Genomic DNA, 22,191 nt, shown 5'->3' with positions numbered 1-22,191 from the left:
TGGCAATTGGCTAAGCATATAAAGGATACATTTGAAAATAATTTTAACAGATGATCACTCACTTGGAAAGTAAATATTTTTAATGGATACTTTTAACAAGGAAATCCTGTTTGTTAAGGAAATGAGGTGTCAGAAAACAAGAAAAGGTTTATGTAGTATAAAAGCAAATGTACTCATTAACTTTGAAAAGATAGTATAATATTCTGTTAAGTAAATCCCGAACATCCCCTGTTCCACAAGGTACATGAATAACTACTTGCTAGGGAGCAATGGCTCTTTAGCTACTGGAACTAATTTTTTTTTTTCACTTCTCGAGGTTCAGACAGTTATGGCTCCCAGGGGCAAAGATGGCAGAAATCAAACAAAAAAAAAAAATTATTATCTCAGCCCATATCACTTGCATCATTGATGTCCTTACACTCTTGGAAATGTTGCAGATAAGAATGTAACCTGCTAACGAGTGAATAGCCTCATTCTATGTCACTCTGAAGTTAAACTGAGTTGTTAGAGTTGCAGCTTGTAGGCTAAGGTTGATCATAGTTCTTAGCTCTGACAATCCTTCCATGTTGACATTTGATGTTTAGCTCTAGCACCAGCAGCAGAAAACAAAAACTGAGGAGCATGTAGCCTCTTTCACCCACTAGCTGGGTAGTTACTCCTTTTGGTTTTTTCCCCAAACCGTTAGTAAGAATAGGCCATCACCCAATAAATGTCACTCCTAATTTTATCTGGTTTTAGCCAAGGCTGAAGTGTTTCTGCAGTTTGCTAGCCAAAACCCAGACAAGCAGTAGCTAGTAATTAATTTCCATTCTAGCGTTCAAAAGGAAGAGTGTGACCATGGCCTACTCAGTTCCACTTCACTGTAGTCATCAGCAGTTCCTTTCTGTCAGTCCCCATGGGAAGAGAAATGAGAGCACTTATCATTCTTCCATACAGATCTGCTCTTTTCTAAAAAAATTCCAACATGGTGAGAAAATGCCACTGGCCTCTCTTGGAGTTTATGTTGACTTAGCAATTCATATTCATAGCACCTTTCCAAGTCCTTGAGAAAATGAGGATCGAGAAGATATGGAAATAAAGGAGATAAGAGCACTTTCCACTCTAGAGTTCCTTGTCATATATACAAGACATATACATTTCTTACTATTAAAAGCATTGATCTTTCTCTTTGGTAAAATATTTAACAGAATACTATGCACATACAATATAGCATATATTTTGTTGGCTATTCAAATCATAGGTATACAAGAAATATAAACAGGCGGCCATAACATTTTTAACTGCTCCTTATGAACAAAATAATTATTTTTAAATAAGTAAAATAATAAATAATGATAAAATAATATATCACAATAAAATAATATTGCACGGATTTAGTGTTTAGGAAGGGTACAGGATCTGGGCACCAAAAAACCTGAGGTCTACTGAACAAAAAAATATAGTCTAAGTAATAATACAGCAAACTGCCATACATTTTCTCATGACTGCACAGATCTGTAGCAACTGTCCCTGTGGGATAATAATTCAATCTCCTGCATCTCAGAAGAGCATATGATGATATTGCTAATTAACATCTATAGTGATGATTCTCTTATGAAAACATTCATGTATTGGGAAATGGCATTTCTAAGGCAAAGCTCCAATTAGCATGTCTTATCATCACCTTTCAAAGGCAACACCAGTTTGCTCCCACTGATTAGCACATAAAGCAAGATATTTGAGTTGCAGCTCATTTCATCTATATGATTATTTTTATATACAGAATCAGGTATATCTGCTGATATACTCAGTGTCTCCAACTTCCTCCCATTATTTACATATTACCTGTCTTGGGATTAAAAAAGAGAAAGATTCCAGTTTCATTGTACCTAGAGAGAAACATACATGTAACAGGATCAGAAAACATTGATATAATTTTATAAATACTTCACCTATAAATTGTACTCTGGAATGCCTCACTGAAAATTGGAAAAAGATGGAGATTTTCTTGACTTAAGGGTAAAATTGGTACTCTCTTCCTCTTACTGATCATTATTATTATTTGGTTTTTTGCTATTTATTTTCAGCAGTATTAAGTATATGCTACAGACTCTAGGCTCTCTTGAGGAGATTATTGCTTCTGGACAATTTAAAAAAAAAAAAAATCTCTACCATAAGCAACTTAACAACTGGCAGGTAAACAGAAATGAAGCCATAGCATGGGGCACATGATCAGAGACAGTGCCCATAATGAAATCCCTATTTTCTGTTACTATTAATATGAACATGAGATGACAGTAGGAAGTGGTCACAGATAAAATAAATAGAATAAAAAAGATTTCTCTCATTATAGCACAGCTTGGATGGATGTATATAAAGTTACAGCAGGTAAGAACATCTCCCATTTACTGGACAGAAGAGACAGAGAGAGAGAGAGAGAGAGAGAGGCAAAGACAACTTCATAGCCAATGAAAGCCTCTACCTTATACCGTCTCTCAAATTCTGTAATCTTGCTAGTGTACATTCATAGGTATATCTCCAAATTCTTCCCTAAAAGTCAGCTGAAGGTTTGAATACACAGAATTTTCATCTGCAAGACTGAGCTTAAAATATTATTTTAAAATCTATTAAAAAGCTAAAACAAACAAACAAACAAAAAAGTATTTAGGCTTGCTTCCTTACATACACAGTACTTGGTAATTGTTCAGAATTAAACCCTGTAGCTAATTAACTAATAAATGTTAAATTAAAACCAACTTGTAATGTATAAAAAAGAACAATATATGTACGTAAAACAGTAAAGGGAAGAAAAATATACTACTAATACCCCCCCCAACCCAACAGGAATTTTCTACCATTAATTTAATCTACATGTTTCTCTACATGTGAGATATTTTGGTCTATTGAAAAAATGAACAAGTAAATTTCACAATAACTGGAAATTATAATTGTTCCTTTTTTGTCTGTTCAGTCAAAAAGAAAAAGTACAGAGTTAAAGTTCCTAAGTAGGGTGATTGTGAATCAATTGAGATTTCAAATATTTTAAGCATTCTACACACATATACACATGTAAATTAATACACCCAACTTGTCAACAGTAAATCTTCAAAGGCTGTTCTTCAGAGCTACACTTACAGTCAAAGTTCTTAAAATGCTGGCTGAAACAAATGAAGTTTCATTGATTTTTAAATATCTTGAGATCTGAAGTTTTCACTTTGTCTTTTTACCAGAAAATATTCCTTAGGCAAAGTACACTGGTGATACTTCATCTTGTCCGTACTTCATTGCAGATTCAAACTCTTTGAAGCTGATGCAGCCGTCAGAATCTTGATCGACTTCTCTGTAAGGGAACAGATTTGGTATTTAAAACCCAAAAGACTATGCAAAACAGACATACTTAACTCTAGATATCCAACACCAATATTGTTTTTGAAGAGCTCAAGAGTCCTAAAATTTTAATTCTGTACAAAGAAATAATGAAGTAAATAACATTTTTTGTGTAGTGCATCTATATGAGAAGCTCAGTTTTTTTAAAAAGAAGAACAAGTATCATGATAAATATTCAACGGGAGGTAAAAGTTAATTATAGTATGGCCTGTGCAAATTTAGCACTTCTAGCACTAATTTAGATCCTACACCTCATGCCTAATTCCCCAAATTCAATCACCTGTGGCAGAGATCCTCAAAGTTTCATAGTACAACATGCAACCCAAAACCTCTAGGCCTTAAGATAGGTCAAGCTGACATTTAAAATTTCCCGAAGTGCCCCATGACCTTCCACATGCTGCAAGCTTGTGTTGAAACAAAGACTATGTTAACAGAAGACCTACTCCTTGTGATTGTAAGAAAAATAAACTAATTTATATGTTATTATATCCTAAAGTGAATATTCCAATAGTCAAAAAAGGTCTCTGAAGAGTAAAAACTATTAATATTTATTTCTGAGACAGAAGCTGGTAGAAGACAGCAATTCAGTTAATGACATTAGCACACAGGGGTACGTTTTATTAAATACACCTGGCAATATTATTTGATGCAGTGAAAAATTAGGCTGACAAAATTGTATTAATGGTATTCTGCAAAGTATATGCCTTAGTTCTCCATAGCTTTCTTGCTAGAAATACATTTATACAAAAGTTAAATAATTTAAAAACTGATTAATTGTTGGATCTCAACATTCATTCATCATTTAGAAAAATATTTCATTGGTTTATACCAATATCCTGACCATAGCTTTATTCATAATATAATTAATAACAATTCAATTAATTTAATAATTTGATTTTATTAATAATTTAGTTCAAAAATTATTATTATTATTACTGTCCACTATTATAGGTGACACAAAGATTGCTATAATTATAGTGCAAACTCTGCCATCATCATTAGCATTGAATGGTAGTATTCCTGCCATCTTGCAGCATGTAACTTCTAAATAGACAAAACTGAAAATTCCAAAATGATCCATGCTCTTTAGCAGAGGCATATTCTATTATCCTTTGGATGCTTCGGAAATTTCAAAGAAATTCTATACTGAAGAAGTAGTTTGGTAATTCAGTTTTCAACAAAGCCTTACACAAAGGGATAGGATGTCCTGTTAGACTCTTATTCTAAAAATACTCCTGAGAAAAACCTAGGAAAATTTAAAGAAACTAATCTATATACAACAGCCTAAAATACAGAAATTCAGTTTGTGCTATGTCCTTCCCTTTTCCCTGAAGAAGTCTTACTTAGATTAAAATTTCATTATTCTCTCCTTCAATAAATATTAATCTTCATTTATTTCAAGAATCCTTCAAACTATCAACTTCCCACCTCTTTGGAAATTTTAACATTGTTTGGTAAGATTCCTTTCATCTGTTGGCAAGAAAAAATCCGTACCAGTACTTAATTTCATCACCAATGAACTATTAACCTCTCGTGAAATAGACTTGATCAGACAGAATTCAAGCCTCAAGGTGCAATGATGAACCTTACATGGCCATGAACATATGGAATGACAGCCTGACATTATGGAAATATTGAAATTGAATTCCTTCAGCTCATTGTTGGCTCTGGCATAAGACTAAAACATGATGACATTCTATTGCTTTTAAGGTAAGGACAAGTTTGAGATGTGGTCATCCTTAATCAAGTCTTTAGGGAAAACAAGCTAGCTGGGGATAGACCAGTCACACAGTTTCTTGATGAAAAGGATTCTTTTAAATACCACATATCATAATACAAAGAAATGTAAGCTAATTCATCAGTGAAGGATGAATGCAGGTCATAATTGCAAGATGGAAACGCTGTCCTGGTAGCAGGAACTGAAAAGGCTGAGGAGTCATAGAAAGTAATCAAATGAAGATCATCTGCTCTGATGTTTTACCTAAGACTGTGAATACAATCCTTGAATGTATAAGCAGGATAATATCTAAATCTAATGCAAGACTGATTTTATTTCAGAATACAGTGTTAGAAAAATTAGGAAGGAAATTCTGTGTCTATTTTCTGGTGCCTGTACTTCAAGAAGGACACTGAGGAACTTAAAAAAACTGAGAAAAAAAAATTAATAGTAACTATACAACTTCCGAAAAACATGCCTAGCATGTGAAATAATGTCTTGTTATAATGTCTTATAACAAGACATTAAAATACTCTGTGGGAAAAAAAAAGAAAAAAATTGAAGAAGTTGAAGGACTGATCCATTCAAATCAAGACTATAAGTATCTCTCTAGGAAACGTATTTTGGATTAGTAAATACCTTTTTATGCTTTCAAGGAATGACACACAGATAGGTGCAAATTGAAGCCAAAGCTAGAAAAACTCTGAACTTAAATAGGAAGGGTTGGTTGTTTTTTTTTTTTAAAGAGGGCTGTTACAGTAACTTACCAGGGACCTAGGAAATTATAATTCCTTTATTTACCTTTCCTTGGTACATTCAGGAGTCTCTAAACCACACGAGTACATCTACACGAGGTCATTATGATGTATATTTATTGCATGGATTTGTCTGCCAGCTTTTTGAACTGTTGTGCCCATGGCCTGAACACCTGCTCTATGATTAAGTACCACATCTTATTTGTTTTGAACCTAAAAGTGATTTGCTGGTCTTTATAGTTGAAGTGCCCTTCTCAGTGACTCTATGTGTCAAAGAGTGCATAAAACACATCTATGTTTAAAGATCAACCACTGAAAAACTTTTTTTTTAAGATTTTGTTATAATCTATGCTATTTGCAAGTAATTCAGATCATTCAAAGAAAAATTACAGACTTAAATACCTGAGAGGTTGCACAATAATCAAATAGCTTTTTTTTTTTTTTTAATATTATGATGAATTCTCGGAATTTAGCACTGGAAGATCGCTTCATGAATGTTTTAGAAGTTAATGCCGATAATCTGGCTAAACTGAAGTTAACAGGAGTTTTGCCAGTAATTTTCAGAAGGAAAAGATTTCTCCAAAATATCTGAGTTACAGACATAAATAAACCAGGACACACACCGTTAATGTTTGGATGCTGCTCTTGCAAAATGGCCCGCAACATTACATGGTGTTTGTTCAACACCCTGAAAGCCACTGATTCTTTGAATTAAGAGTCACTTTCTGAACAGCCTTTCAGCAAAGATTAGCAAAATATGTTGAGTGAGAAGTTAATGACAAATAAACTGGTAAGTACTTAGCTGTTGTAATCTGAACAAATGCTACATTTATTTAAAAGTTGTGGACTTTTGGAACCTTGCCAAAAGTAATCTGAAAGTGAGATGGCCTTGGAGTGTTAAATTTTCATTTAGCTCAAGCAAATGATAAATTCATCTTTGTGATTATGAAAATACTATGTCACAGCATACTGATCTTTATTTCACAGGTCACTATTCATTTGACACTCTTAGCAGAATATACAGAGATATTTCAAGATATGTAGTGCCTCGGGTAGGCTGTCTGATCTTACACTGAAAATTGAGTAATAATCAGCATTTCAAGTTACTGACTGTGAGATATAAATTATTCTCTTATACACTTAGGTAATTGAAGTCTTCCAAAATCACCTAAGTGTATTTTCATAGGAAACTGGATTAGATAAATGGCACTTTACTTCTGACAGGAATATTTTAACCATAAATCCAAATGGAGTAAATGAATAACCTAAAAGACTGATGTTTAATACAGGCTGCTTTTGAGGTTTTATGTTTATTAGTTCACCGAAATAAGTACTTAATAGAAAGGAATCCACATTCAAATACAGCCTAGCCTTTTATTTTATAAACAGCTGTATATATTCATCAGTCACTTCAGCTTTTTTCCAACTAACCCCACAACTATTTACATACAGTCAGATATTGAAGTTCCTGAAATAAAAGCAAAAATACAGAATTTGGCCATAATATTTCTTCTTTTTGTATGGAAGGACTCTCTCATAGGCACTATCTCTTAGGCATGCAGTTAGAAATATACTGTATTTATCTGATAAATAATATTTTTTCATTAATCCATATCAGTATAAAACATGCCAAAATATGTGGGAAGACAGAGGTAGTGCTAAAGGCAATCTTGCCCCCGATGTATTACAGCTGTGTTAATTACCAAAGAGTGGGAACAGCCTTGCCCTCACAGCTGTGTGTTATAGAGTGAGTTAGCTGGTAGGGAGTCAGCTGCTGTCTGCTGGCCATGCTGTGAGAAGGAAGGGACAGGAGGTCGTGTGAGGGACAGAAAAGGTGAGACATCGTACGAGGGACAGACAGGGACAGGAAGGAGTGAGCTGGAACTGCAGAAGGAAGGGAGCAGAAGAAGAGAAAGAGCCAGAGCTGCATGGAGCTGTCCATGGGAGGCTACATAGAAAAGTTATGAGAAACTTTTAGATAACAAGGTGCTGACGCTTGGAGCCATCTTCAGCGTCAGTCGTACCTCCGCTGTCAAAAATATACAGTAGTGATTACAATTCTACCCAGCATTTATCTAGTTAATTCAGTATCTATCCTAAGTGGTAATCAGAGAATTAAGCAATCTTTTCCATTACTTAAAAAGAAGAGCAGTGAATGCACTGCAGAGCCAGCAGAGACTGCCGTTGAGTTGGCTTTCAACAGGTTTGTTCAGTAGGACAAGTCCCTAAAGCCAAATAAGAGACAGGATTAAGTTAAACTGTGCTCAGATCTCTGATGCCATGGCCATACACCAGATACTTATAAGCGAAGAAGGTAACTTCAAATTAGCTTAGATTTCTCCGCTATGCAATCATTCTCTGCAACAATTAATTTTACTACTAAAGATGGATGGTCCTCACTTTTGACTTTAAGGAATCTGAAGCTGACCTTGGGAAGGAAGCTGTCATTTAGCCTTTTTTATGCAGGCAGAAGTTTTTATAGAGACCACTCAGGAGAAAATGTCAGGTATATCACATAAATTAAATACAGGAAGACAAATGAGAACCAATGAGAATGAAAATATCAGGGTTCTTTCTCACAGCATTTCTACATGAGTAACGGTTTATTTTGGTTGCTACTCAAACACATCCAAACAAATAAACAGAATATTTCTTCAAAAGTCCTAGAAATGGCTACTTGGCTTTCCAAATAGTTTGTTGTTTAATATATGACTTTAAACCTGTAATGATACATTTAAATTGGGTAAAATATCATTAAAAGTTACCATAACTAAATCCAAAAAGACTACTTTCTCTTTAAAAGTCATAGAGTCTGAAATCTGAGGAATTTCATATATATTGTTTCTATAAACTTTTGGGTTCTAGTTAACTGAGGTTTTATGAGAAACAAGAAGTTACAGAGGCCCCTATCTTCCACATGCAGTGCAATTAATCAAATACCTACTACACGCGGAGGCATAATACCTGGCCTTTTAAGCTTTGCTTTTTAAACAGAGGAAGGCAAAAAAATATAAATACCAAATGTATGAGTAAACTGTCTCTGGAGTAGTCCATGAACTAAGTGATTTTCTTAATTGTCCATATTTTTTCTTCCACACTGCAAGGCTCAGCAATATTATATATTAGTCCTGATTTAGAGACAGAAGCATGCCAGGCACACAGACTGAGTCTTCAAACCATGAGTTCCCTGCAATTTACATTTCCCTGCTTTTAGGACATGCCATGAATAATAGAGTTTTTCCCCCATTTATTGTAGTCATGCAAATGAGATTAAGCATTCATAAATATTTTTATCATAACTCTCCTAAATCTATATATATCAAGCTCCCTGCTATCTCATTATTTAGGTGTATACAGTGAGTAAAGAAAAGTTGTGCATTTTCTTTAAATTATTTCAGGAAGCTGCTAAGGAGTGCAGTTTCCTGAATTAACACACTAGATTGTATCTGAACTGCTTTTGAGTACTGTGAGCCATTCAGCAGTACTGCCTTGCCGCTTTCACAATACATTCATTGTCTCATTAAATATTTTCCACATTTCAAATGTTATGGATGATTTAGGCCTGCAGTCCTTTTTGCAAGTGTTTCTGGTGCCCCCTAATAACAAGGACATGGAACTGTTGGATCAAGTTGAGAAGTGAACTGGAGCATCTCCCCTATGAAGACAGGCTGGGAAAGCTAGGGCTGTTCAGCCTGGAGAAGAGGTTGTGAGGAGACCTCATAGCAACCTGCCTGTGAAACAAATTATTAAAAAAAAATTCCATATTATTGTGATATAACTCCAGAGAGTAAGCAGAAACATCACTTGAATATACATTGAACTACAGAATGATGACACAGACCTGAGATGTTGTATTTCAGTTGGAATTACTCTAAGAAACTCATAACATGAAAACTATTCAGAAAACAACGACCACCACCAAATAACCTGAAAACAATTGCTAGAGACTGCAGAAATTGACCAAATGTATAATCTCAATGGTTTAATAATAGAGTTTACATCTAAAGTTAAAAATTGGTTATATCTGGTACAACTGAATTTTACTGCTTTTCCATTTATTTGATATTTCTAAATAAATTATCAGGGAATTATTTAAATTAGGGCCAAGAGTTTCACTGCATTTAGAACTAAAGCTGTCATACCGATTGAGCAGTGAGACCAAAAATGGCACTCAGCGTAAGGAGTCCCTGCCAAGGACAAAATGACCCACCAGTTGAAGATTCAGGGATGACAGCTTCTTCAACAAGCTGCCTTCTGTTCTGATTAACCAGCTGGTTCTTTCTACCCATCCTGCTTGCTTCTCTGTTGATGGGATTCCTGCAGAGCTTCACAGCTGCTTTGTTACTAATGTGTATATTAATTTCACTTCTTTAAAAACATAAATGTTGAGCAAATCCATTCTGATATTTAGGAAACACAGAAAAATTATGAAGATCCCCCTGGTTTTGCTTCCTGAAACAGCACTTCCTATCAGAGTAATGGCAGTCAGAAGTTTCAGCTAGGTAGGAGAGCATCAGGAAGCACTTAAATTGTCATAAATTATGTTGCTTTTAAGAAAGACATGCACTTCCCTTTACCTTCTATGCTGTTCAGTTTTTTGCAATTATTTTGAAAAGTAGACAGCAAATTAATTACTTACAGAGGGAAGAACTCCACCAACAATATATATATTCAGTTATTTCTTCTCTCTAATAAATACTGTTTTTTAATGTGTGCTGCCTGACTACTGCTTTCAGTAACTGTAATACACTTTGTTCTTGATACTTATTTTCTACCTGCAATATACCTTACCCATTGATGTGTACTTTCCCTGATTTTCTTCTCTCTGAACAATGGAAATAGTCTTGCACTTATATCTTACCCTAGACCTGCCAAATTTTGTCCCTTCTTTCTCAATTGGTCCTATTTTCGGAATTCCTTATTGCTGATGCCACAGTTGATCCCATCGTGCCAGCAGTGGTATTTGGGTAGACACCTCTTCAGTTTCTTTCTGTGACTCCTTCTCAGTGACCAAATTACTCCAGACCCTCTCCCCTCAATCACTTCTGCCTTCTTTTTCTACTGACAAGGAAAACTCTACAGAAGAACCTCTGAGCCTCTGTGTCTGTTTCCTGGCTCATCCTGAACTGTTTGGTTGTGCGACTGCTCCCTGCAGTTTGTCTTCTCATGTCTTCTCATTCTGTTTCACTTAGTAAAAACTGTTCGCTGTTGAATACAAATGACCCTTACTTATGGGAGTCTTGTTTACTACTTGTTTGTAATCTTCTGACTTTTAGACCAGATCTACTGAAATCCACAAGGATCTCCAAGTTTTATAGGTAAAATAAGAAATGCCTTGCAGACCTAAAGATAGAACTGCCATTTGGAACCACCAAGCATGTGCTTCTGGTGGATTTATTTAATGAGCAATTGTTGGAACAATATAATTCATAAATATTTTAATCCCTGATTTGGAATTAAGTAGAACTAATAATATATGTATTATAATAAAATCTGATTATATTATGTACCACATAATCTATAATACACTCTATAATTCTTACTAGGAAATATTTACTGTGTAATAAAGAATATAATAACTATATAATGATAAAATGCTACATCATATTATTAAAAATATATATTTATGGATTAGTCAGAGAATGATGCAATAGTATGTAACGTGGAAGGCGTGGCACTTGGATACAATGGGCTGAATTGTGCACTAAGCTTGCCTCTTCAAACAAAATACCTTTTGTAGAGTCAAAACTAGAAGCCTGGAGAAGAGAAATGTGTCCCAAATTGGAGGTTTTTCATAGAAAGGTAACCATACAGAGCTCTGCAATCTTACTGAAAAAACAACCTGGCATGAACTTTTAAGAATCTTGTGCTGACATAAAGAGTGAACTTATTTCTAGTTACACAAATAAGGGAGAAGCGTTATTTATGCTGTAGATGCAAAATGCCCTGCATAACACCAACACTGGAATACTGCCTTCAATCCTGGTATCTGTTCTTTAAAAAGAGTACATAAAATATTAGGTGATGTAGAAACCTAACCTGCCAAAAAATTATCTGGAAATAGAAATTCCTGTTTCCATCAGGCCCTTCTAACATGACCATTGTGTAGCTCCACAGAGTTATTACCTAATATCAAGGAGCTATTGAACAAGAACCAGAAACAAAGGTTTAGAAGAGATAAAATTAAGAATAAACAAAACAACAACAACAAAAAGTTTAGGAAAAAATTGAGTAAAACTATATAGCCTGTAATGTACAAATATTCAAGCTAATACCTTTTTAAAAAATCTTAATCACTGTACTTAGGTCAAAAGATCACATAATTCCTCAGCTCTTCCCACTTCACTAAGTGTAACTGCTTTAAAACCATCATACTTGCTGAGAACTAGATGCCTAACTAACTTCAGAGCTTTTAATTACTCAGTAAAAGCCCTGAGGCTGATTTAGAGCATTTGTTCCATGGTACTAACTTGCCTGATGAGGAATAAAAAAGGGAATTTAAAAATAAAATCTTTAGATCTATAAAAAGTATTTAATTTTTTTATCCTTTTATCTCTTCTGAATAAATTTATTTGAAAACATGAAATGCCTTACTTCATGGTTTACATATTTAACTTTTTTTATCATTAGTATTCATCTACTGCTGTTGCCTTAAAGTTCCAGTCAAGCTTGAGGTGACATTTAACAAGGAAGTATAAATTCAACAGGCAAAACCTGGGAAAGAAATGAGCTCATACCTATAAGAAAAGGTATGAAAAAACCAAATCAAAAATAGATGAGTAGATTAGTACATTGAAGTGCTGTCTAAATTGGAACTTAGTTTAAAACTTCCTTAAACTCTAAGAGGCAAATGGTCACCCCGCTTTCCAGTGCTGCCAGATCTTTAAGACTGCTCATTAGACATCACTTGGCTGAGCCAAGGGTCCACTGTTTACCTCACTCACCCAGCTTTGGTAGCTTCAGAGGAGGGCATGCACACACCTAAAGCTCCAGTTTGAGCAGATGATCACCTGCAATCTCCCCATGTTCCCTGGCGAAATGCAAATAGTTAAACATCATCAAGCAACCAAATTCACTGTACCTAAATTGTGTATAATTTTTGCCTCCTTCATATCTTAATATATTTTATTCTATTATTGAAAAAAGAATACTATTCTCTGGCTAACGTGCAGACTGTAGGACCCCCCCACATATATATTTCATGTTTTGCCTTACTATTTAAAGCTGCACTCTCAGATCTTGCAGGCTAGGTAGAATCAGATCTGAAAAGATTCAAATAAAACACATACTCTGGAGAAGAACAGAGTCCTGCTAGTAGCACAATACTCCTCTAAGTCATTCTTGAGAAAATGTTCTAGAATGGACTAAGTAGATACTCAGTGACACAGGATTCTGCTTTTATTAAAAGATCAAAAGTTGAGTATTGAAGGTCATGGGCACATGAATTGGCTGAGAGGTGGTCAGTCAAGTTCTCGTATTTGTCCAAGGCTGTAAACCCATGGTGCAAACTTGGAAAGAAGTGGCAAACATCCTCTCTGACGAACACTACATTTTTCTCACTCTGTTAAATGTTTCTCTTTAATGAACAGCCTCCTTGGTTCTCATGCTTTCAAATGCACATCTGCTCATTGCTCTTCAGCTGCCACGTTGCAGCAGAGTTTATGTTTTGAACTTCACAAGTAAAGACAGCACTATAAGCACACATCTTATCCAACATCACATTCAAAATATATTCTTGCTAGATCTCGATTATTATATTCTTGTTGCCTACACCATCAGCTGGGTACTACCAATCACCTGTCAGGATCTGAATTCATTTCAGGACACGGGCTAGAAAGGACATTAGTCTCACTGTCAGACAATCCACATTATGAGCACTGGAGTCTTCCCCACTCCTTTTTATTCAGCCTCTCCACAACATTTGACACAGCCAATGAACTATGAACAGCATGTAAAAGAGGCTGACTGTTTTGAAACAGTTTATTTCAAGGGAGTCATAAGCAGAGAGGAACAGTAGGAAAATGTTCCTTGTGGTTCCCTTTTCCTTCAAACTTATTTAAAATACACAAAGACTGAAAGAACTAGAAAGATCTAATGAACTCCACTGAAAACACTATGTAGACTGCCTCAGTACTTGAGCTCATGGATAAAAAGCAGAAAATAGAAGCAGAAACTGAGGAAAAGATACATTACACTTGGTAGCTGGAAGAAACAGTTCAAAGAGACTGTAGGTACTACTGACACAGTACCTACTGGCTGATATTACACAACCCCAATTAGATAAGTCAGTCTGTAATTTAGAACTGATCCTGGACATCTCTCTGACAATGAAACAGGTATAAGAAATTATCCCATCTTTACTGTTGATGATTTGGTCTCTGTAGTACACATTTTTGTCACCTTTCAGCTGGACTACAGTAATACATTATATTGGGCATGAAGCTGATAGTCCTTGGGAAACTCAAAACAGTACAGAACACAGCAGTGCATTTCCTCTGCAGCCCAGGGTATTGTAAGCACCTCAAATCTGCTTTCATCTTCTGCACTGGCTCCTATGAAATACTGGGCCAAGTTTTATGTCTCTGTCATTATCTTTAAGGTGTCCAATAATCCAGGAGCAGAATACCTAAAGGATCAACTGCGAACCTGCAGCTCCATTAAGGACAATACTTATTTTGTGCTGCAGACAGAGATTTGAGAGAGAATAGTTAAAGCAGTTGAATGTTGAAAATATGACTAACATCCAAAGCATCACCTCTTACTATTGAGTAAAAGATGTACTTTTTTGGATCTTAATCTCAGTAACTAATTCTTGTGAAGTAATAATAACAGCACAGTAGTTTGAAACAAATTCACAAAAATACAGCATTTGCTTGCTGTAATAGGAGCCAATGAAGGACAATAGAATCACACTTAAGTGTTATCCCTAGTTGTTCTGAAAATGACTCAGCTACAAAAATAATAAAGTACATAAAAATATCTAAATATAGGAGAATTCACTGTTTCTTCCAAATGTAGTGGCACTACCTGTCTTACATTCATCCAGATATTCCACATCAGTGATGATTAACTGAATCATTAAAAAAAAAAAAAAAAAAATCCTACAAATTAAAGCAAAATATTCTAGAAATCCTCAGAAAAAGACCCAAAATATTAGGAAGTGTAGTAAAAGTTTTCAAAACACTTAAAAAGCTTGAGGATCAAAGTGCAATTTATTTTCAGTGAGACAGAATTGTAAATGCTTAACAGACTAAGAAAGTAATGCATGTGTTAGGCATTTTTAATAATACCATTTAGTTTTTATTAGACAGTAATATATTTAAGATTATATGAAAAAGCTGAATTTCTTATGCCACATCTCATGTGCAAAGATTAAATTTTTAAAAGGACTGAAAATCCAGAAACACTATATTCAGCAAAGAATGAATATAAATGAAAATTTCTTCAGGGACATAGGATCTTAGCAACAAATTACCAAAATGGAAGCCATACAATATTAACTAAAATATTGGGTTTTATCAATAAAAATTGTTCTGTAATCAATTAAAGTTAGGAACAGTAATAATTATATAATCACAATGTAATAAAAGCTTTTGAAAACTGGTGATTATTCAAGTGAAAGGTCATGTCTCCCATTAAGCCTCCTCTGAAGCATTAAGCTTCCATTCTCTATACCTAACTCAGGTACAGAAACATTTTGTAATTTCTTAACTTTATTTATTAGTATCAATGTAAATAAGAGAGTTTGATATTTTACCCCTAGCATATCAATTCCTGTTAGATAGATTTATACTCTGAATGTCACTTGAATATTCGAGTAAGTGAACAGTTACAGGGAACCAGAAGTATATTAACATTAATGGAAAGAAATACACCTGTTTAAACATAGTTAAAAAGGAGATCAAATACTTTCTATTTTAAATATCTAATCACTTCAAACTGAGTTATCCAGTACCATCTTGAAGTTGATTATAAGATGAAAGAAACATGACAGAGATGATTATCATTTAATCCCTTAAGAACAGCTCTTCTGAAGAGCTTCTCACCATGTCCACAACAGTATTCCAGAATACTATGATCCAGCTAGAAAAGAAATATAATGATGAGGAAAATCACGTTTCCAGCAACAGAATTTCCACAGTAACATGAAGTCCTACAAAAGAAGTAACACAGGAAAACTGATCACTTGAACAGATCACAGAGTCTTAAATGAGTGCGTTGATGCAGTCCTCAGCAGTGACAAGTTCATACCATCAGATGTGGTAAGGACTTGTAGCTTCTGATCTCATGTCACAGAGATTAACACCTATTTGCCAATCCTGGATGCTGAGGATATAAGCACACAGGACTGGCACTGACTGCACATTTATTGATGCGTTCAAATTCAATCCCATCCATGATCCCCAAACTGAGGGTGCAGCAGGTGACACACGAATACCTAAGCAGCTCTGACGTGGACTGCAGGAAAAGGCCATGCAGTTGCTCAAGAGGGAGTTTCAAGGACCCACTGAGGATGCTGGGCTAAGCACAACCTTTCTGTCACCTAGCTGGAACTCCTTGCTGCTCACAGACTGTGATGAAGCCCAAGAGAAAAGTCAGGTCTGGCACGTCCTGCGGTCTGCCAGAACTCTAAGTGTTGTTCCTATGGAACATTAATACCCCTTCCTCCATGGTGAGCAGCAGAACACATTTCAGAAATAACTCACTATAGGGAATTCCTTTTTCTACAATTTAAAAGACCATGAAAATGAATGAAAATGACTGTATACCTACCAAGTAGTTTTTGCTGAGATCGCTTTTACATTTTCGAATTCAATTCTGAAATACTTTGGAGAAACTTGTCTACTACTGTACAATGTTATATTTTAACCAGATGTTCCTTAGTGGTTGGATAAACAGAGAACTAACATTGAAATTTAATCAGATTTGCCTGCAGTTTAAAAGACCAGTTTGAAGAAAAAAACTCATAAAAATGCCACTAAAGCAACTGGCACAGCAACATTTGACTAAGCTTGATTTCCAAGATCTGCTTTGCATACAGGTTACCAAACATTTATAACTAAAGCAACTTCTTTTTTATAATAGTGTATGTGATCTAGAGAGGACAACATTCAACAGATTGTATCCTTTTCAAACCATAACACAATTTCCTTAAAGAACAAAATAAAACCAATGGGAAAAAAGTTAGGAACTAATACCAGTTACTGCGCTACATTAAGGAAACAGTAGATATCATAGAGCTCTGGTTCTTAATATTGCCATGTGTCAACAGCAGCTGGAATTAGTACATCCCTCTTGACTGAAGCACAGAGACACAACTATAATAGATTTCTATTAATACTTCACTTGGTAGACCTCTCCCACTGCATCTTCTGCCTTCAGGTTTATATAACCGATTTCTTCAACATTGCATGACCTGTAATACTATTTAAAGATACAGTTTTGAGTTTCAGACACAGAATTTTTGCTTTATAAAAAAAGGAAGAATGTGACCATTTTCTTACATGGACTAGTAGAAAAAGTAAAATGTCCACAAGACCTCTTTTTAAAACATCAGCATTCATATGAGATGTTGTAATTTTTTATGTATTTGGCTCTTATTAACTATGACTGTAATAGACAAGAAAGGTACTGGGAAAGAGTAGAAATAACCAGATGATTTCAAAATCAGAATCTGATTAGACTCAGTTTAAATTTTCACTGGCAATTCAGAGTTTTGCAAAATTCATGCATTCCTACAGCAATCTATAGAAATCTACTTCACATTTTATGGATAGATGTTCTGGTAAAACTGCACCCTCTAAAACCACAAAAGGATTTAATGCAAAACCTAATCCATTTGTATGGCATCTGAAATGAACTAGCTTTCCTGTTAACCATATGTATTCACATTTGAAACAAAGAACATACGTACAAAAATTGCCACACTAGATCAAATCGCTGTTTTGGCTTGTACCCAGCCTTTCACAGATATCAATGCCAGATCCTTCAAGAAAATATACTAGAACATTTCAATAGTTCTAAGAATGGACACAGGAAATTAGAGAGGACTGTTCTTCCCAGTGCTCATTGGTATGTGGCTTCCTTATACTCTAAGTATTCCTATTTTCTCATGTAAGTAAAAATCTACTTAATATAACTTCTTGTACTCATAGGAGTAAAAGACCTGAGCCCTTTCTAACTACTATTGAATTTAGAACTTATATAACATGTTCTGTGTTTGTGCAAGCCTCATTGCATTTTTTTTTCACAAGGTGTTTGTTGTTTTGTTACAACAGAAGATAAGTACTACTTTGGAGTTCCTTGACTTTTAAACATCCTCTCTTTTGTTTCATTTAATCATACCTGTTATTATTAATTTCTTAAATAAGATGACTGATCCCAATCCTTCTAAGTTCTTCTCACATGCAAGTTTGCCCTTATCTATAATAATTTTTGCCTCTTTCTGTAACTGTTCCATTAAAAACATCAAGAGGTATAATTTGTGGCCTAACTTGTCATCAAAGATCTCTGCCTAGCTGAAACCAGTTATCTCAATTTTATCTAGCCACCGAAGAGAAGGAGAGGAACGTTCTGAGAGGGAATGATCCCATTCTCTGACAGGCATCTAAAATAGGTGAGATGAATCATTCCCTGTAAATAATTCTTAAAGGAAGGTAAGAGATGAGACCATCATTTTGCACTGAAACACATGGAGCAACCAAAGGAAAGGAATAACAACAATTTACAACACTGCACTACAGATATTCCAACATAGGTTTTTCTCTTGCTCATTTTACTTCCCATCATCTCCGTATGTTTCTGATATTGCTGAATACAAGCATAAATATTAAATTACATCTATGATGGTATGGAGTTACTTTCCTTGAAAGTTGCTGAATTAATTTAGAATCGAGAATGAACATGACTATTGCAAACCTTTTCCTTAGCTACATATAAACCATAATTCTGTAGGTAAAGGTGTTCATCTCACACTGGGCTAACAATTTCCTTTGCACTGAAATTTCCATTAGATATCTTGACAGACTCATACAGTCTCAACCAGCATATATTATCTGGTATTCATTACTGAGCAGAAATTTTGTTATTCTCCCCTTTTAGTTAATAATTTTATATTAAAAATCAGGATTTAATAATACGCCATCCTACTATTCAAGTCTCACATGTATACTCTTCTGTGTCTGTTTCCCAGACATAGGCATAGTCCTAATCCTGAGGGTGCCCAAAGCTCTTGTCAACATGGAAACATGTATGGGGCAAAAAGTAAAATGTCCACAGAGGATCTGTAGCATCTTTGTGGAAAGAAACATATTTTTTCCATCCTAAAGTCCCTTTCTGAATGTGTGCTTCTTCTCCTTCTACATCTGCCAAGGCCAGGTAAAAACCGATTTAAATACATAAAAGCAGTTACGTACACTGGCTTCCCCATGCCCAAAAGTCCCAAGTAATGAGATCCCATTATTTAGCAGTGCGGATGTAAAAAGATCATGTGAAATGGGAGGCAGACAATCTGCAATGGAGCAGAAGCCCAGAAGCTAAGAGGCTGATGTGCAAGTCCCAAATACTGATAGCTGTTTGGCTGTGAAGCCAACCATGGGCTGTTGGTATCAACAATCAAGGATTGCTGACAATAACCAGGGACTGTCATGGGAAAGAACAAGATGTAGCTGGAGAAGAGGCTCTGTGGAGGGAGCGCAGCATTTCTCCAGGGCAAACGTCCTCGTTCTTGCTCCTGGAGATAAGCACAACACAGTCCAGTGCAAGCACAGGAATGACATTGAGAAGTGGACATGGACTGTGGGGGGGGATCAAGACCACACAAGAGCTCTGAAGCCCTCACACCATTTCCAGACAGGTCTAAAAGAGCAGACTGCAAACGCTAACTAGTTTGAATAGAAAAGAAGAAACCTCTCTCCAGGGCAGGGAAAACACAGGGATCCCCACCAAGCCTGGGTAGTGCCTCCCAGGACCCTGGACATCCCATCAGCTGGATTAACACTGGAGCCAGGACTGGTGGTTTCCTCTTTTCATTCCTTTCTTCTTCCATTCTTTCTTTCCCCCTTTCTCTCTCCTCCTCTTTTATTCCTCTCTCTCTCCCTCTCCCTTCCCCCCAACTCTATTTTTTTTCCTTACCTCTGACATGTATTAATACATGAGGTCAGGGTCTAAAATTCTATGCTAAGTGTGTAATTTACTAATAAAACTTTGAGGTTTTGTGGACCCTCTCACATTTGTCATTCCTTTCAACCATGAGCATCTACGAATCTTAGGTGCTCTCATATTCTTAAGGGCGGGACATATACAAATGCTCAAAGTTTTAGAAAATTTTTACATTTTCTATTATTTTGTATGATTAGCTTATATGTAAATATATTTATAATTATGTTTCTTTATTAGAATTTTGGTTTCTCAGTGACAAAAAGTCTCTTTGATCAGATGCAACTGTTTATTTTACGCTGAAATACTGCAAACAATTGTCAACAGCCCTATAAGCAAAAGAGAAAATCAAATGAAAGCAGAGTGGTAATTAATGTCTATTTTAGTATTTAGATATAAATACTATATTCTTTCCCATGTAGGTTTGTAGTTGCTCTGTAAATAAGTTAAATTTCTGTTTCTCAAAGGAAATCATAGAACTGGAAAGGCACTGCCTGAACAGTGAATGTGTCATTCCATTTAAAAAACTGATATATGAATTTAATAACCTATCATAGACAGAATCGTAAAGAAGAAATATGGCCAGCAAACAGATGGTCTAGTCTAGAACTGGAGGTTTGTGTTCAGTTTCTGGTGTTTCTATTTGTTCCATGCGTGACACCAGCCAAGCCAGTTCATCTATTTTCTGTTTCAACCTTCTTGTTTACAACACAGAGAGAATGCAACCCTTCCCTCCCCAAACCCCTCTCATAATACACATTAGGAGACGCTGGAAGGTACTTGGCTAATAGCCTGAGGACATAAAAGTTCTTAAAGAATTTATGACACTCAACACTAAGGTAATTCATAACTCAATAGCCTGAATTAGCCTAATCTTAGCACTAAAAATGCAAGAAAATGAAGTTTCTGAATTCCAGAGGCAGGTTTCTAGCGATCACAGAAGAAACTGCTCATTGTTTTTAATGACAAAAGGGAAGATATTTATAGAAAATTAATGCAGCTTTTGTGCACTCTGTTTTTTTACTTCATTGTTGATCATCTGCTTGAAAGGCAGTATATTTAAATATAGAATGGCTTGGCTGCCCAATTCTCCCTGCAAAGTTACACATTATGAAGGGAATGTCATGTTTGTACAAGAATGATTCCCCTTGCATTTCCAAATGAGTAGATAGTTTTTTAATTTGGAACTCCAACATCCAGTTGCTGTAAGACCAAGAACTTCTTCATTTCAGGATATCAGTTATGATAAAATCAGTGTAATATTGTCCCAACTCAGATAGTCCAAAACCTGAAAACTTTATGGGAAAAGATGATATCTTTCAGCAGACAGCTGGATAAATCAGGCCAAAATTCAGGCATACAAGTTCTCCAAATCTTTTATCTTGTTTCTTTTATTTAAATAAGTTCAGTTTTATACATATATACATACACACATATGCAAAACATTAAATTCAAGATAATAATTTAAGTAGAAGTAAGATAAAAGGGAGTTTAAAAAATTTTTAAAAATCAAAGTAGCACATGCCAGATTTTAGCACATTCAGAGTCCACCACTGAAACTTCTTTTAAATATCCATCTACACAGCAGTGGTACATAAAAGGCTTAGCTATAGTGAAAAACAATGAGAAATAATGGTGTAAATGTTAAAAGATCAACTATATTTGACTTATTCAACTCTTACTAGAGCAAATAAAGATACTAATTCTCAATTTCTATGAAGAAATTACATTTGAATTTTTATTTTGTTAGTATGTGCCAATAGTGGTGGAATGTTTGAAGGAAAAATGTTTGCTTACTTTCATTCTACAAAAGTAATTTTGTCCATTGCATCTGACCAGCTTTATCCATTTGTGCAGAACATAGTGCATTCAGTGTTCTAGAAATTACACTTTCAAAGATCATCAGTCCAATAGAACAAAACATTGAAGTGCTCTAAAGCATATAGCTGTGTATGAATTCAGGTGGGTAATTATGCAAGATGAACATTATACATTTGTAGTAAATGATACTTACCTTCATTCCACCCAACCAATTTTTTTACAGAGGCGAGTCATGCATTTAATTTGTAGATCCTCACATTATTATTACGCAAACCAATGAAGCAATAAATTTGTTTGTATCGAAGAAAAAGTTCTGCCTATCAAAACTTTAGTGATACTGGCATCACAATACACATTTAACCTGATAACTATGAA

The 22,191-nt window shown here is 35.2% G+C and overlaps 1 non-coding gene across 1 annotated transcript in view; it reads right to left on the bottom strand.

Annotated features, from left to right (window-relative positions):
* LOC120753863 (uncharacterized) overlaps nt 1-22,191 on the bottom strand; it is a 61,728-nt gene that overhangs the window by 4,065 nt on the left and 35,472 nt on the right. Inside the window, exons 3-4 of the transcript XR_009208003.1 lie at nt 3,207-3,319; nt 1,825-1,868 (exon numbers count right to left, since the gene is read on the bottom strand). This is a non-coding gene — a transcript (uncharacterized LOC120753863). The remainder of the gene's footprint in view (nt 1-1,824; nt 1,869-3,206; nt 3,320-22,191) is intronic.

This window comes from Hirundo rustica, chromosome 6 (assembly GCF_015227805.2).
Source record: "Hirundo rustica isolate bHirRus1 chromosome 6, bHirRus1.pri.v3, whole genome shotgun sequence".
NCBI classification, from domain to species: domain Eukaryota; kingdom Metazoa; phylum Chordata; class Aves; order Passeriformes; family Hirundinidae; genus Hirundo; species Hirundo rustica.
This window is presented reverse-complemented; position numbering and strand designations above follow the sequence as displayed.